The sequence below is a fragment of the Myotis lucifugus genome, unplaced genomic scaffold, assembly GCF_000147115.1.
Source record: "Myotis lucifugus unplaced genomic scaffold, Myoluc2.0 scaffold_270, whole genome shotgun sequence".
Lineage (NCBI taxonomy): Eukaryota > Metazoa > Chordata > Mammalia > Chiroptera > Vespertilionidae > Myotis > Myotis lucifugus.
Genome location: NW_005871318.1, coordinates 426,183 through 439,031, shown reverse-complemented (window position 1 = coordinate 439,031; position 12,849 = coordinate 426,183). Strand labels below are relative to the sequence as shown.

At 36.0% G+C, this 12,849-nt stretch overlaps 1 protein-coding gene across 4 annotated transcripts in view; it reads right to left on the bottom strand.

Annotated features, from left to right (window-relative positions):
• The window catches only part of ZC3H12C (zinc finger CCCH-type containing 12C), a 68,396-nt gene that overhangs the window by 33,876 nt on the left and 21,671 nt on the right, over positions 1-12,849 (bottom strand). Inside the window, exon 1 of one of the 4 annotated variants that reach the window (XM_006099311.3) lies at positions 4,574-5,234. The exons of the other annotated variants lie outside the window; for them this stretch is intronic. The gene's annotated coding sequence lies outside the window, so the exon portion shown is untranslated. Of the gene's footprint in view, positions 1-4,573; positions 5,235-12,849 lie in introns of those variants that run through there. 4 annotated transcript variants of the gene reach the window in all.

Here is a 12,849-nt window from a genome sequence, read left to right as displayed (position 1 = left end):
GAAATTAATGGAAAAAATATCCTCTGGTGAAAATTAAAAAAAAAATCAGCAAATAATTATGTACATTGAACAAATGTTAATTTCTTGAATTTTATAGGAGAAAATATTCCTATATCATATCAGATAACTAACCATTATCTGCATTTAATTAAAAAGTCATCTTTTCTCCTACTTTCCCCCTATAAAATTGCTATTACTGCTTAAAATGCTTCTGCTGTTTTACCATTTTCCTCAGAGTCTATTGGGAATAATTGTTACTTCTCTACTAGAAACAGGTTAGCAAAATAAAATTATTTTCTCTTGTGCTTCATTGGAAGAACTGTATTTACATCAGTAGTTTACTTATTAAGGCAATCTCAGTGTATATCCATGGATATTGTAAGCCAGTGGCAGCTGAATCTGAGACTGTCATAAAACATCTATTTATATAACCTAAAAAAAAGATACTGGAAAAACATTTAATTCTAAAGCTCTTTAACATCTTATTTACACTAGAAAGGAGCTATTATATAAATGTTAAAAGAAAATGCTAAGTGATTTTCTAAGTCCCACATTGAACGCATACTTGGTGAACTTACCAGTGCAAAATATTGCTACACAATGAAATAAATTATATTAATGATGGTAAATACTAGAGAGGAGAACATGGAAATCTTTCACTTGATACAATACACTTAAAATTCCTTCAGTGTAGAACTCCTGCATACTTACAGGAGTTTTTTCAGATTTTACCCCTTGAGAAGACAGGTAATTTTAATATCACTGTTCTACTAATGTAGCACTCATTAGTTTTAAAGAAACATCAAACTCTCCTGGCTCCTGAACTGATAGAAATATTCCTTAGGAGAGCTCCATATACATCTGCTCCAGGATGAGGCTGTATCCATTTCAGTTTTTTTCTATTAATATGGATATTCATGAACCATATTATTTAGAATTAAAGAAACTTTGGAACCAAATCTTTACACTCACTGATTTATTAACTACTGTAATACACTGACACCATAATGCAAGTAACAAATCACCACAGCATCCTAATAAAAGGATATAGTTAAAAGAAAAATCTGCACTGTGGCCTTCGTAGAGCTCCCACCAAAAGTATTTTAAAAGGGGAAAACCTACTGGAAGCTGGGCTGCCTGGCAACCAGAAGCTGGTTGCTAAGCTGCACTCCTTTAACATGCCATCCTGAAGGCTAGCACAGTGAAAGCATAATTTGGTTTGAACAAAAGCCTATAAAAGAGACTGGGACTTAAGTGTGTCTGGTTTACCCTCCGAGAACAATGCAGCTGCCAAACCAATCTGGAAGCTCCGACATCATTGTTCTGTAAACCCCACAATCTGCTCTGACTGCAGGAAGTGTAGTTAATGGGCAACAGTTTTTATCTCCTCTGAAAAGTTTGGGTTTTGCAGAAGTGCTGTTGTGAGATAATTCTTCAAGATCATAATTCACTGACCAAATCTCTGAATTGAACTAGGAAATATAATTTTAATTTTGAGCAGTGTTTTTGTTATGGACTGTTTCAAATAAGATAAATACTTATAAAATATAGAGCCAGTGGGGAAAATTAGAATGAAATGTTATGTTTACAGCATAAATAAAATTCTTAATTTTTCAAAGAAACAAAACCAGATACTGTAGTTTTTAAACTGAAAATTAGTCACCCTAAAAAGTACTTAAATCTTTATTAATCACCTTCAGTCTAATATAAAAAAGTACTGATGACACTATGTAAATCTGCTATGTAATTATATTATATACATAGGGAGAAAAATGGGATTATCAGTTGTTTGCTTCTTACAATATTAAACCAGATAAAACTCATTTGCATGTGAATGCATTTAGTGAATACCATACACCTTTAACTTGTGATAAATCATGTAATTTATATGTACTCTTTAAACCAAAAGTTTGAAATAATTGGACTAATATTATTTATATATATATATATATATATATATATATATATATATATATATATATATGTTGATTTCAGAGAGAAAAGAAGAGGGAGAGACAGAAACATCAATGAGAGAGAATCATTGATTGGGTGCCTCCTGCATGCCCTACACTGGGCATCGAGCCCACAACCCAGGCATATGCCCCAACCAGGAATTGAACTGTGACATCTTGGTTCATAGGTCAATGCTCTACCACTGAGCCATGTAGGCCAGGTGGGCAAATATGATTTTTAATATTAAGGATAAATGTAAGCTTGATTTAACCTACTTAAAAAAAACACATTTGATTTTGTTGCAAAATAATTTTTCTTTTAAAAGATTTGTTTTTAACTTTTTTTCACACTGACAAGCCTCTCTTCATTGGTTACTTCAGAGAAAGTTATTCAATATCATCTTAAATTAAACAGTTATATCATTTTTAGTATCTATAAATCAATAGACTAAATATGAAATAATACAAATAAGGTCAACTGAGTTCATTTGCCAGCCCTATAAACTGCATATACTCTCTCTGCATAATACAAATCTGAAATAATCTGATTTGTATTGAACTGGATGGTAAAGATTTGTGTGTTTTTTTAGACTTTAATCTCTAACATGCTTCCTTACTCACTTGAAATTAGTAAAGGTAGTAAAGGATTGCCCTAACTTAATATGGCACTTAAAAAAAAAAGAATTTAGCAATATCTTGAAATCTTTCAATAAAAACTGAAATGCTAAGATTTAAAATCTGATAAAAATATTTTCATATGCTGCAGTACTTGTCAATCTAACGTAATGTGTAAAAATTACAATTAAAAGAAATCTTACGATAAAGAATGGTATATGATCTTTTTGTTTAATGCCTTAAAAATGATCAATATAATTTTGAAAAAGAAAAGATAGCAAAGACTCTAATAATGTCACAAAAGTTATAACATGTAAGGTAGAATATATTTTCTCCTTAATTTCTACACCATTTATTAACTTTTAAGTTTTGTATTTACTCAAGCGCAAGCATATATAAATAACTTTAATCAACTCTGAACTAAAAAGGGTAATTTTCCTCAGTTCATTAAGCAGCAACATAGAGTTTATACTCTGATAGTTATAAAAAACAATCCAAGAAATATGGCTTAAGTTTTAAGCTTTCTATCAGGAATCCATTATAACTGGCCTTTACATACTATACTCATGAACACAAGGAGTATTGGGCAAAAATATAATTGTCTGAAAACAGATTTCTATACTTATAAAGCTATAGATTCCCTTCAGAAATTGTATTGGAAATGAAAACAATTTTTCTTGCTAAATGCCTAATAAGTGAAAAAGCAAATAATACTATTTGTTGAAAAAAACCAAAATTTTCATAATTTTGTAGATGATGAAGAACTATAACTAATATTACAATGGCCAAAACAAAACAAAACTTTATCTTAGCAAGTTGATGCCTTTAGTGAAATTTTCTGAAAATTCTCATTAGATGACTTGGATAATCCTAAAATCTTCTCAAATCAAATGTAAAATTTGTTTTGTATTCTAAAGAGCCTCATATTAATCAGGAATATTAAACCATAAACTTGTTAAATCTATTTGTTTGTAATGTAAAGTTACAAAGCCATAAAGTGAGTTCTGGTTGTTATCCAAAAAGTAATACTAAGAGAACAATAAAAATAAAATAATGAATATGTAATAAATACCTACTGCTGTAGTCTTTGTGTATTTAATTACCATTGTATTTCAGTGAGTGCTGTTGTCTGTGCCCCTCTAGCTAACAAAGGAAGGATGTCCCTTTGAACAGATTGGTTAATGCTCTAGGGCAACAGATGTCTACTGGAACTGCAGGAGACCAGCAACTGGTGGCCTGCCCATCTTCTGAAAACTTTCAATAGTCTTATGCATATGTTCACACAATAGGGCATGTGGTAGAAGTGAAAACCTCTTTTTAACCCTTTAAGCTCTCTCTTTCTCTCCCAACTGAGAGAGGAAAGTCTTTGTCTCCTCCCCCCTTCCCCATAACAGAACTCTTGAAAGCAATAGTTCTTGAAATGACATCTTCAATCTAATATCTGAAACTAGGGCAAGGAAAGAAAAAGATGGGAAGAAGAAATTAGTAATTCTATGTGGATACTGAAACTTCTGACAAAGTAACAGGATGCTTAATCATCACATTTAAAACAAGCTGTTTGAAATATCGATCCATCTCCCCAAGCTAGGTTTTTAAGGCAACGGAAAAATCTATCAGATCTTACTATTATTTTACAGCACCTAGGTCTGACAATGACACAATAAGAAACATAAGATTGTGACAAGATAAAAATCTAAATTTGTTGTTTACGGAAGTATCAGAACATGTTATAACTTATCTTTAAGTACCAAATGATTACATGCCATGCCTAACACCTGGCAAATGCTCATGGAGCAGTAATTATAAAACTTCAGAATTAGAAAAATGTAAAAAAATCCGCTTCACATATTTTACAGAAAGAACTCAATTTTCTGGTATTTCGGCACTATGTAGTAAATTGTAGGCTTCCATTTGAGGTGCTTTCTATCCTTTACAGAGTTCAAGTTAATACTTTGAATATTTACTAAAGTTTAACTTCCAAGGCAGGAAGTAGCACAGGTACTCACGTTAGCAGGAAAATACAAAGACACTGGCTTCTGTAGCAGCTTCAGCAGTAACTCCTTAACACAGTTTTAGCTGCAGACTTCCAGGCAGGCAAGAAAAACAATGAATGGTTGAACAGATGGACGGGCAATGTCTTTGCTTAACCTACTACCGAGTGGAATAACAGCCAATCATAGGCCAGAAAGCTCACAATTAGTTGGCCAGGCAGATGCAAGCCAACCTCAGCACCCTGCATCCAGGTTTTTAAGATAAGCAAGTTGATGTCACTCTTGGGGTCTGCCCTGGGCAGCATGTGTATTAGGAGGGGTGTGCGGCAACAATAGGCCATACAAAGCTGACTGGCAGGCAGCTGCTCTTGGAGAGCAGTCATTAGGGAGCAGGCTGCCAACAAGAAACACCTGGCTTGGGCAGACCGGCTTGTCCTCCTTGTTTAGAATGCACGGAACAAAGAAACCAATTACATTTAAAGGAGTAAAAGTTGCATGTTTCCAAAAAGTTGAGGCTATTCTTTAGTATAGCTTTTTGTTTCTGAGAACGAAAGAAAATGATGTGTGTCAAAGTAGCAATTAACGACGGCAGCAATCCCTTTGCTGTAATAACTGAGTTACTGGTGAAATGAGACAGATTATAATAAAACTATTTCCCTGGAAATACTGGGAGGTCTAAAATATTGGTAAGTATTGGTTAATTTGTTGCAAGACAATAAAAAGAGGAAAAGAGATGATGACACTAATATTTTAAAAACAAAGGTTTAAGGGTTTACGAACAATTGATTTTATCAAGCAAGTTCACTAAAGTACAGTGTAATAAGTCAAAACAAGTTTTGTGCAACTTTGTGCCAAATGACTCATCTGAAATGTATAATTTAGATAAAACTAACTTCAACCTAAAATCACCAGGACAGCCCATCTTACATATGTCAGAGGATAGTGTAAAATTATTTTATGATGGATACTAATGAAAGCAAAACCTTTAAACCTGTTAAAAGTATTTGTACTTAATAAAATTTGTAAGATGTAATATTCAGATTCCAGTTCAGCAAATAGTTAACTTTATAAAGAAGAAATATTGTGGTATTTTTGAAGGATATAAAAGTCTACAAAAACCAGCCCCCTCAGTGAGGAAGCTTGTTATCCCTGATTTATGTCAGTTTCAGACTGCAGTATTTGTAATGCTGGGGACTACTTGCTTCTGAGACTGCATAAGTCATATTTTGAGTGGCCTCTGATGGTGAAAACAATTCAATAAAAATGTAAACACCATCAGATGTTGTGAGACGATTTCCCTACTACAGAAAAAGGAAAGCTGGGGCTGTCCTGCTCCCTACTTGTGTGATACAGCGTGTGCACACGCACCTGCACACACTCGAGCACCTCCTTTTCATTCCAGTGCAAATTAAAAGAGCTAAGGCAAAAAGCTGCTCTTACAATTTTCTGACACAGGCTGATTTATGCAGAACCTCGGCTTTTCCCTTATACACTTAATCATGAACTCTAAAGACACAAAATTTGGTTAGAGCCCCCAAACAGTCAAAATCAATCTTTCCTTTCACACACATATACAGAGGCTACTCATAATTAAGATCATTTGTGAATACTTGGACAATATCATATTGGTTGGGACTCCTGGCCATATCCTTATTGTGCCACCAAAGTATAAATAAGCTCTTCTCTCTGTACAAAATAAGAGGAAGATGTATTCTATATGGTTAAAATTTTCAGTTATCTCACTGAGAGCATTCCTTATGCCTACTAAAGGCCTAGAAATTATTGTTGTTTCCAGAAAAAAATGGAAATATAAAGTATGACACAGTAGTTCACCATTTGTCTATAGATATTTTCCTCAAAAGAGCTTGAAGGTATGCCATCTCAAAAATGTCAGGAAAGTTAAAAATCTGAAAATATTTTTTAACTAAATGAGATTATTGGGTTCTGAATGACAAACTAATTTTTAAAGCAAGAACCATTGTTTTCTCTCTGCCAAGGGCTTCAGTTATGCTTCTGCAGTAGTTAAGTCCACAGTCTAATTTCATAGGCCCACTCAAAATAAGTTCTAATATTCTATAGTTTACTGCAAATTATAAAGTGATTACACAGAATTTAGTTTTTATATATTGGGTAAGCACATGAAACGTAAAGAAATGAAGAAAATAAGAATCATCTTTTTTTATTTCCTTTTTTGGTGGTATGCTGTTACTTCTTTTTGCAATTTCATGAGTATCAGCCCTGAAAGGGGGAAGAAAGATAAATAAGGCCACTAATATGGTTTAGTAAATGTACTTCTGGTAAAACTGAGTTTGATTTTAAAATATAAGAATGAAAAATATAACATATTCATGCAAAGCAGTTAAAACTGAAACCTAATAAAACTGAAATTATGCACTGACTGGAGAGATCAATGTTTACGGTCAATATTTATGAATTCAGATTGAAAACTTTTTCTTTTGTGTATAAAAAGGAAACTCTTTAGTATGAATAGACAGCCTTCTTTCCCTTGGGTTCTCTTTCTTCTCTTCATCCCTTGCTACTATAGTTACTATTTTATAGCTTTAATTCAGGAGGAGGAGGATCCTCTCACTAATTCCTGCCACTGTGAACACAAAGAATGAGAGAGAAGAAGGAAGAGCTCAGCAGGCAGCCTGATCTCCAGCACTGATTAAGCTTTTTCGCCAACAGCAAATAAAGGCAGTGATCTGAAAAAGCTAATCAGACCCTGCCGTGGTATTTAGACTATCTGTGCTGCTAGGACTGGATAATGTTAAGCACATTACAACATCTGTAGGTGAAAAGAGGGCCCTGGTCTGTCTCTCTTAGTCACACTTCCCTAGTCCACTTTCCACCGCAGAGCCGGTACAAACAGCTGCTGGCTCAGCCTGGTCACCGCAGTAAATGACTGTGCAGTTTCACAGAAGAAATAAGAAAAGAAGGTAGTGTCTAACATCTGAAACTTCAACTATATGACAAGACCTTGTAGGCTTGCTGAAGTCTGAATGTGAAACTTCTGAGCTTTGATGCTAATGTTTGGAATCCATTCTTGGTCAGTGATCCAAGCCATCTTCCTGGTACCTACCTCCTAATTCGGGTTTGTTTCCCTTTAATATATTAGTACAATCTCTTTCAAGTCCAACAATAACACTATAGAGTATAGAAGATTATTACATCAAGTTTTATCAATTGTCCTCCAAAAAATTAAAAGGTTAAAAACTTATTTTTGAGAGTTACAAACACCCAGCCAAAACCCTACTTTTATACACAGGATGTAAAAGAATGGCGCAGAATCAATCAGGCACCAACTCGAATCTCTAGGTTACTCTATTTAGGAAGTCGGATGGACCATGACAGCTTTAATATATTTTAATTTCTTCGGGCCTTGCTTACTTTTGCTTCTTAAGTTAACTCTTCCTTGAGTAGCCCCTAGTACAGTGATGGCAAACCTTTTGAGCTCGGCGTGTCAGCATTTTGAAAAACCCTAACTTAACTCTGGTGCCGTGTCACAGATACAATTTTTTTTATATTTGCAACCATAGTAAAACAAAGACTTATATTTTTGATATTTATTTTATATAATTAAATGCCATTTAACAAAGAAAAATCAACCAAAAAAATGAGTTCGCATGTCACCTCTGACACGCGTGTCATAGGTTCGCCATCACTGCCCTAGTACATCCCTGCCAAAGTAACTTTCATTGACACCAACCACTCTCATGCTTAAAAACAGTCTCAGTAGCAAACCATGAGTCTGATTCTCTGCTCGGTTGTTAAGGTTCTTTCTACAACCTGGGCCCCTCCTGGCCCTGTGATCGTCTACCTCCCATTTCACTGAAGGGGAAGGTAGCATAGGTGAAGTCACCCTGTGTGTTCCCTGGCACTGCCTCACCACCCACACAGATCACCTCTGCTGTTCTAAGCCCAGCTCAGGGTTTATTTTCCCCATAAAACCTTCTTGGACTAGTTCAGTTTTTATTGATGCCCAACTCCTGTAACATGAAGAGTCCATACTGCACAATATTAGCACTTATTGATGAATCGGGCTGGAACCTTCTTGAGGGCAGAGCCATTAACTCACCCATAATCCACACAGAAAAAACTGACGTGCAGCAATATGCTGACATCTAGAAAGCATCCGAGTGAAAAACAAGACCAGTAAAACAACAGGTTTCTGCCAACAGGAATGCAGGCCTTCACAGAAACAAATCGCTCCCCTGCTAGCTTTTCTCCCTCTCTTAAGACCAGGTGAGCTTATCAAAGAGCCCTCAGCTGTTTGCAAGGCTTGGTAGCCCTGGTTCTGCCATTGGGGCTGCCTGCGCCATCCCAGGCCGCTGTGAGCCAACCCTCTCGATGATAGAGAGCTTTTCACAGTCTCCTTCACTGGCTTCCACTTCCCACCCAGAGTGGTGCCTATTGGAGTAACATTCGGCCTCTGCCTCCTCACCTAGGATGACTGATCTGATGGGAAAGTCTGGGAAGAGGAGCTGTGAGAGCAAAGCCCACCCCTTACTCACATACTTCTCATTGGGGTCTGCCCAGGTGCAGAGTAAGTGCACGGTTGCTTTGCTCTCCAGCACTGCCTGAGGTGGAGTGGTTAAATCTTTCTAACTTGGAGGTTCAATGTAACTAAGCTCTTTATGCTGTGATCTTAAGTCATGGTCTATAATAGTTTCATCAGAAAAAGACCTGCAATTTTGATGTCCATCTGCTTGGCTCCTTTATCTATTTCTCAATGGGTTCAAACCTACGGCAGGAAAAAGACCCACTCAAACAATATTCAACAATAAAAAGTTTTGTTATAAAGAACTATTTAGGGGAAAAAAGTGATAAAAAGATTCAGATACACGAACTCTGATAAGACTACTTTTTAAAAATATATATTTTATTGATTTTTCACAGAGAGGAAGGGAGAGGGATAGAGAGTTAGAAACATCGATGAGAGAGAAACATCGATCAGTTGCCTCCTGCACACCCCCTACTGGGGATGTGCCCACAACCAAGGTACATGCCCTTGACCGGAATCGAACCTGGGACCTTTCAGTCCACAGGCTGACACTCTATCCACTGAGCCAAACTGGTTATGGCAAGACTACTTTAAAAATACATATAAAGTTAAGAAAAACAAAATTCTGTAATAAAGAAAGAAGATAATGTTCCTCAAAATAAAAATTCTTAGGGTTTGATTTAAAAAAATCTTTCAGTGTCCTATCACTAAGAGCAGACAACCCTCAACTATCTTTAAGGTTCAGAGACATATACTAAATAAATCCACAAAAACTAAATTTCTTCCCAGTGGTCTAAAAACAAAGGAACTTTTCTGTAGTCATTTTAAGTGACAATATAACCCATATTCTTAGACTTCAAATATTTCCCAGTGATTAGCTTTCCATTCAGTATTTTAAAAAATTTATTAAATAAGTCTTTAAACAGATTATCTTAAATTCCTATAAAACTTGTAAATACTCAAGGAACAAGGAATCTTAGAAAAGGTCAGTGGATACAAATCACATCTGAAATGCTGGTGTAATAGGATGCTAAACAGCTAATATATGAGGAAATAGTGGAGAGACAATTTCTGAGAAAAAAAGGCATACATGATTTTACAAGAAGTAGAAAGCACATGATATTATCCATGTTAACAAACACAGTTATATTAAGTACAACTGAAACTCTGAGGAAAAACGGACCCAAAATATGTAATTTTATATAAAACATATACAAGACATTCTCAGAATTATATCACAACTGAGTGGTAGTTAAATGACACTTTATCTCGTCTGGTAATGACAGTATTTACATCATCATCATCAAAGCCTAGTCAGAACTCCTCTCTTCTGAGCCACGACACTTAATCTTCCCCTATGACATTCCTCACTTTCTGCCCGGTTGTGCTGATATCTGCACATCACACCTTCAGGCTGTGCATCATGCAAGCTGAGGGTGGTGCATGTCTTGTTCTTTAAATATTAAATAATTCTGCTTAGCAAACTAACTCAAAGCTGCTTGACCAAAAGCATTGCTAAAGTGAAATGGACAGATTTAAGAACTAAAACAGGGCCCTCTCATTAGGTCTGTCTGTTCTTGCTAATGGTCAAGAAGAGAGCGTAATAGTAGTATGTGAATATTAAATGGAAAGGAACTCAGGAAAACATAAAGCAAGCTATACAGCAAATAATACAAAAGGAACTGCAAACCATCTATCACCCAATAAAAGTTCTGTTCATTATAAATTTGATCTAAATATGAATCCTTATTAATGATCAAGTCACAAAATAGTTCCTTATATACCAATTCTTATAAGATGGAAAAACAAAATGCTTGAGTTAATACTTCCAATGGCCCTCATATTACTGATTTTAAATCACTGCACACTACTGATTTTAGACAACTGTCCTGGTGTGCAAGACACTGGAAAACACGGAGAGGCTGACAAAAAGAATGCTTGTTAGAAGAAATGCTCAGTGAAATTAGCACAAAAGTTTATGAAAAATTTTTTTCTTCATAGTGTTCCATTCATACTAGAAAGAGAGGTAATAATTCAGACATTAATTTGTTATTCTGGCCTGGCCAGTGTGGCTCCGTGGTTGAGCATGGACCTATGAACCAGGAGGTCACAGTTTGATTCCTAGTCAGGGCACATGTCTGGGTTTTGGACTCGATCCCCAGTAGAGAGTGTGCAGGGGGCAGCCGATCAATGATTCTCTCTCATTATTGATGTTTCTATCTATCTCTCCCTCTCCCTTCCTCTCTGAAATCAATAAAAAATATTTAAAAAATTTATTATTCTGAGCATTTAGTACAAGATTCCTTCTAAGTAGGACTCATCATCTACTATAATTAGTTAAATCTAGAATATGAATCATCCTGAACAGCTGCCAATGCGATTTGTTTGTTAACTCCTGTGTTTTGCTTTCTGATTTATCTGCCGAGCCCAGCAGAGTGCCTGGCACACACAGGCACTTAATAAATATGTGCTAAATAAATGATGGCACTTCAATTCGGGGCCAAAATCTCTTCTCCAGATTTGTTCTTTACTTTATATAACCTACCTCCAGCCAGACCCGAGTATTTAAAGCAGTGGTTCTCTCAATTTGCTTACATATTGGAATCATCAGGGGAGGTTGAAAATACAATATTTGGATTCCAGAGTTCCATTCCTAGAGGTTTATTTATTTATTTTTTAATCTAAGTGAAGCCTGCCATACTCCAGTGATTCTAATGTGTAGCCAAGTTTAAGAACACTGACTTAGAGTTTCTTTCTTCTAAAATACCTTTCTCCACAGCTTCACTTGTTAGAATCCTACCCATTATCATTGAAGACTCAGCTAAACACCCAACTTTGCCATGAAAACTTTCCTGGAACACTTTTCAACTTACCTTTGGATTATTTAAGTTTTGCACAAGGCTTGACATGGTTAGGACCTTGTGGGGACCCTGACCAGACTACGCCAGATGTTCAAGGCCCATGTGCCATACGCATGTGCAAAGGCAATAGCACAGTTCTGTACGCACTGTGCAGGCATACCTTTCTATAACGCACACGCTGGTGTCACTATGTGACAAGAAGCCTCTTTCATTTGAGTTAGTATAAAAATGTGTTGCTGACCAGCTGGTGAGCGGCTGCTTTGTGGAGGGTACTTTGAAGAACTACTTTGTCTAGTAGCTCCTGTGTTTGCTGCCGTGTTAGCAAGGACTACTGTATGTGCAATGACTACTTAGACTGGAAGAAAGTCTCTCCTAGATGCCTGTGGCTACTCATGTTTTCTTCCAATTCCTGGCATCCACGGAGGTCCAGCCCCTAGCAGAGGGGCTGTGACCGACAGACCTGATAAATCTTTGAGTGGTGAATAATTCTGGGAGCATGACACATAATAGAAACATAATAAATATTTATTGGAAGAATGTATGGTTGGTTCTCATTATTCAGATTCTGTATTTGCAAATTTGCCTACTTAGTAAAATTTGTAACCACAAAATTAATACTCACAGTGCTTTGGAGTCTTTCTACAGACATGTCTGCACAGAGAGGCAGAAAATGTGACTTGCCCAAGACACACAACATTCCCACTGAGGCTGAACAAAGTGACACTTCCCCTTCTTTCAGCTCTCCTACTGTAAACAAGTGTCTTAAAAAGGATTATTTAGTGCTAACTTTTTGCATTTTTGTGCTCTTTGTGGGTGAATTTGCTGTTTAAATGCTCCCAAGTGCTCAAGTACTATCTATTAAGTGCAAGAATGCTGTGAAGTGCCTTCAGGAGAAACTATGTATTAGGTAAGCTTTTTAAAGACAT